Source organism: Salvelinus sp. IW2-2015, linkage group LG5 (assembly GCF_002910315.2).
Source record: "Salvelinus sp. IW2-2015 linkage group LG5, ASM291031v2, whole genome shotgun sequence".
NCBI lineage: Eukaryota > Metazoa > Chordata > Actinopteri > Salmoniformes > Salmonidae > Salvelinus > Salvelinus sp. IW2-2015.
The window spans coordinates 33,787,345-33,792,845 of NC_036844.1; the positions used below are offsets into that span (position 1 = coordinate 33,787,345).

At 37.7% G+C, this 5,501-nt stretch overlaps 1 long non-coding RNA gene across 1 annotated transcript in view; it reads right to left on the minus strand.

Moving 5' to 3' along the window:
* Nucleotides 1-1,152: 1,152 nt before the first annotated feature.
* Nucleotides 1,153-5,501, minus strand: part of LOC139027788 (uncharacterized) — a 331,562-nt gene continuing 327,213 nt past the window's right edge. The window contains exons 2-3 of the long non-coding RNA XR_011479955.1: nt 1,606-1,780; nt 1,153-1,355 (exon numbers count right to left, since the gene is read on the minus strand). This is a non-coding gene — a long non-coding RNA (uncharacterized lncRNA). The remainder of the gene's footprint in view (nt 1,356-1,605; nt 1,781-5,501) is intronic.

The following is a 5,501-nucleotide window of genomic DNA, read 5'->3' on the forward strand; positions in this document are numbered from 1 at the left end:
CCATCTATTACTGTACTGTCATATTGTGATCAATATTAAAACATTTCCACCTCTTCTTCCATCTATTACTGTACTGTCATATTGTGATCAATATTAAAACATTTCCACCTCTCTTCTTCCATCTATTACTGTACTGTCATATTAACACATTTTGTGGTAGAATGTGTTGAAGGTGTGTGTCTGAGCGTTAAACCTAACCCCATGTTTTAGTACACCACACTTTCAGCACATTCTACCACAACATTACACACTAGAGAGATATACTACATTGTTGCTCCAGTGTATCTTACTGAACATGACCCTGATTAGAGTGAAACATCATGTAGTGTTTGACATAGAGACCACCTGACACAGGGACACTGAGGTTCATCATACCAAAGATGAAACCCTGGATAGAGGGGCTCAATGAATGTGGAGGTGAATGTGTACAGGTGGGTCAGTGTGTCAGAGGAGACTCTATAGAAGGACAGAGTGCCGGCTGACCAGTCCAGATACACTCCTACTCTGTGGGAGCTGGAGGAGGGGACGTCTATGGTAGTGGATTATTATTGTGCCAGGCAGTGTAACTGTTGTCAGAGCAGGTAGACACCAGGACTTGTCATTGTATCCAAGCCAACAGTCGTTACCCCTCCTCTCCTGTTGATTCCTTTATATGTCACTCCTATATCAGCCCTTTCCCACTCCACTCTACCTCCCAGTAAAGGCCCCATCAGACCCTCTCTACACAGCAACTGTCCACAGTGCTCAAATCTCTCTGGGTGATCAGGTACGGCTGTCCTCTCCTCCTCACATGTCACCTTTCTGTTCTCTCAGACAGAGGAGGGTGTCTGAATACTTGTGGTCCAGTGTAGATCACAGACATCTGATGGATGAAACCAGACACATAATCATCATCATTCACATTAGAATGTTAACTCACTTTTCACTAATTCATTTAATGTAGATGTTTCTAGGTATCAAAAGGAGAAGTTAAGGTAACTTGAGACTTGTTGAATGATCATATGTTATACTGTATGTAATATAAAAACACACTTATTCCCATTAATTACACACACACACACACACACACACACACACACACAAACACACAAACACAACCCACACACACACACACAACACCAACACACAACACACCACACACATTTCAAAGCAACTCTTTGTAAACGTTGGTGCCCTGATTTCTGCTTCTGTAGAACTACAGCTGATATTTAATATGACCAAGTAAGTAATGATGGTGGTCTTTGACTTTGACTTAACTTGAATTAAGACTTATTCTTAGTCATATTCTTCACAGCAGTCAACACTCACATTTTCTAAGCCCAGGTTTCATTTGTATCTCTCCACCATGTTCCACACTGTAGCGGTAAGCAGAAGAACAGACAGTCATTGAGGGATACACCTGAACACTACACCACACACACACACACACACACACACACAGACACACACACACCACACACAACATCACACACACACACACACACACACACACACACACACACACAGTCAGATATACTTTGTCAAGTGGGGTTAGAATGTTTGTCTTAACTAGCCTGATAAGTCAAACATGTCTGATATGAACATGGACATAAACCCTCTACATACTTGAGTTTCTCCAGTCTGCAGTGTGGATCCTCCAGTCCAGCAGAGAGCAGTCTGACTCCTGAGTCTCCTGGGTGATTGTAGCTCAGGTCGCAGCTCTCTCAGGTGTGAGGGGTTTGACCTCAGAGCTGAGACCAGAGAAGCACAGCCTTCCTCTGTGACTAGACAGCCTGACAGCCTGCAAAGAGTCAAATCATATTAAAATCACACTGATATTCTTTGGACTTGAATATAGTGGCAGTATATTTTTTTAAATAAATGTTCAGATACGTCAGTGTCCTGAAACCTGCCATATCTATTCATRAATKARTGTTTYATTATTAGAAATGACAAATTATMCAAGTATTGCTTGCAGATAGAAAGATGCATATTAACAAATATTWKAGTAGACYGACCAGWCCAGTTTAAAAAGCAGTATCAGTCAAAAGACAGACAGTGAGGTATCAGATKTAGATTGTATTGAGTATACAGTCCACACCATATCYATTTTGACAGTGAAGCTAACATTTTAAATRTGGCTCTATACTCCAACTTTTTGGATTTCAGATCAAATGTTTCATATGAGGTGACAGTATATAATGTCACCTTTTATTTGTGGGTATTTTAATACATCTGTGTCACCATTTAGAAATGAAAGCACTTTATGTATCTAGTCCCCTATTTAAAGAAGTCATAAGTATTCTAACCAACTCACTTATAGTGCATTAAAGTAGTATTAAAACTTCTTGACGCTAGGAGCCAGAATGTTTTTTAAATATTTTATAATGTTCCCAATGTAAACGGACTATTTCTCAGGCCCAGATCGTAGAATATGCATATAATTAACAGATTGGGATAGAAAACACTCCAGTCTCCAAAACTGTCAAAATATTGTCTGTGAGTATAACAAAACTGATTCCGCAGGCAAAAATCTGAGGAAATCCAACCCGGAAGTGCTTTAAAAATAAAAATCCCTGTTCTGTTTCCTGCCCCTCTATTTAAAAGGCGTATCAACCAGATTCCTTTTCCAATGGCTTCCTCAGGCTGTGACGAGGCTTAGTTTCAGGCTTTAATTTCGAAAAATGAGCGAGATTATTTAGAACGAGTCAGGTGTCCTTTGATTAGTTCCTGACGCGAGAGGGCTAGCTCAACATTTTCTTTCTCTTTTATTGAGTAGGTTATCGTCCGGTTGAAATATTATCGTTTATGTATGTTAAAAACAACCTGAGGATTGATTATAAAAATGTTTGACATGTTTCTACGAACATTACGGATACTTTTTGGAATTTGTCTGCCTTTCAGGAACGGAACGAGGCTGTGGTTCTGAACATAATGCGCAACCCAACTAGCGTTTTTTTCGATATAATACTAATTTGTGATAAGTCATATTTATCGAACAAAAATAACATTTGTGTAACTGGGAGTCTCGTGAGTGCAAACATCCGAAGATTATCAAAGGTAAGCGATTAATTTTATTGCTTTTCTGACTTTCGTGACCAAGCTAATTTAAGGCTAACTGTTCTAGCATTGATTGGTACACTCACAAAAGCTTGGATTGCTTTCGCTGCAAAGCATATTTTCAAAATCTGACACAATAGGTGGATTAACAACAAGCTAAACTGTGTTTTGGTATATTTCACTTGTGATTGCATGATTATAAATATTTTTAGGATTATTTTTGAATTTGGCGCACTGCAATTCAATGGTTGTTTAGTAAAATGATCCCGGTAACGGGATCCGTAGCGCCAAGAAGTTTAAGTATTCAAAAGTTTAGTATTTGGTCCGATATTCCTTGAACACAACGACTACGTCAAGCTTGTGACTCAAACTCGTTGGTTGCATTTGCAGTTTATTTTGGTTGTGTTTTGGGTTATGTTTTGCCCAATAGTAACTGAATGGTGGATGATGCCTGGAGTAATTTTCTGTCTAAGTGAGTAGATTACATGTTTCTAAACAATAATAATTTAATCCTGATGATGCCATGATTAAGAAAAATCATGAATGAATCATGAATAATAAGTGAGAAAGTTAGAGGCTACAACAAAACATACTAACCTCTCACCATTACCAATAACAGAGGCTACAACAAAACATGCTAACCTCTCACCATTACCAATAACAGAGGCTACAACAAAACATGCTAACCTCTCACCATTACCAATAACCAGATTCCTTTTCCCAATGCTTCCTCAGGCCTGTGCACGAGGCTTTAGTTTCAGGGCTTTAATTTCGAAAATGAAGCGAGATTATTTAGAACGAAAGTCAGGTGTCCTTTGATTGTTCCTGACGCGAGAGGCTAGCTCAACATTTTCTTTTCTTCTTTTATTGAGTAGGTTATCGTCCTGTTGAAATATTATCGTTTATTGTAATGTTAAAACAACCTGAGGATTGATTATAAAAATGTTTTGACATGTTTCTACGAACATTACGGATACTTTTGGAATTTTGTCTGCCTTTCAGGAACGGAACGAGGCTGTGGTTTCTGAACATAATGCGCAACCCAACTAGCGTTTTTTTTCGATATCTAATACTAATTTTGCTGATAAGTCATATTTATCGAACAAAAATAACATTTTGTGTAACTGGGAGTCTCGTGAGTGCAAACAATCCGAAGATTATCAAAGGTAAGCGATTAATTTTTATTGCTTTTCTGACTTCGTGACCAAGCTAATTTAAGGCTAAACTGTTCTACGCATTTGATTGGTACACTCCCAAAAGCTTGGATTGCTTTCGCTGCCAAAGCATATTTTCAAAATCTGACACAATAGGTGCGATTAACAACAAGCTAAACTGTGTTTTGGTATATTTCACTTGTGATTGCATGATTATAAATATTTTTTAGATTATTTTTGATTTTGCGCACTGCAATTCAATGGTTGTTTTAGTAAAATGATCCCGGTAACGGATCCGTAGCGCCCAAAAGTTTAAGTATTCAAAAGTTTAGTATTTTGGTCGATATTCCTTGAACACAACGACTACGTCAAGCTTGTGACTCAAACTCGTTGGTTGCATTTGCAGTTTATTTTGGTTGTGTTTTGGGTTATGTTTTGCCCAATAGTAACTGAATGGTGGATGATGCCTGGAGTAATTTTTCTGTCTAAGTGAGTAGATTACCTGTTTCTAAACAATAATAATTTAATCCTGATGATGCCATGATTAAGAAAATCATGAATGAATCATGAATAATAAGTGAGAAAGTTAGAGGCTACAACAAAACATACTAACCTTCTCAACATTACCAATAACGAAGGCTACAACAAAACATGCTAACTCTCACCATTACCAATAACAGAGGCTACAACAAAAAAATGCTAACCTCTCACCATTACCAATAACAGAGACTACAACAAACATTACTAACCTCTCACCATTACCAATAACAGAGGACTACAACAAAACATGCTAACTCTCACCATTACCAATAACAGAGGACTACAACAAAACATGCTAACCTCTCACCTATGATCTTGCGAGGATTAGCATTTATTCTGATCTTTGTGCCTCTAACTTATATTTATTCTTCTTTTTTTTTTTCACGATTCATTCCTGATTATTCGTAATCATGGTAGCATCCACAAGAATGTAGAAGTGTTCAGAAACAGAAACATCTTCTAAACTTACTGACAAAACAAGTGAAGTGACTCCAAAATGACAGACATTATTCACCATTTAATCTCTATTTGGAAAAACACATTCAAAAATACAACCTGAAACTGCAAATGCATTCAGCAAGTTGGTAGATTCACAAGCTTGAATGTAATCACTGCAGGCATGGGATATTGAAGCAAAACACTAAACTTGACTAAATTAATTTGTCCATCAAATTAAGAACTTCTTTCAAATGGGAGTACTAAACTCAGCCAAAAATAAAACGCCCTCTCACTGTCAACTGCGTTTATTTTCAGGCAACTTAACAGGTC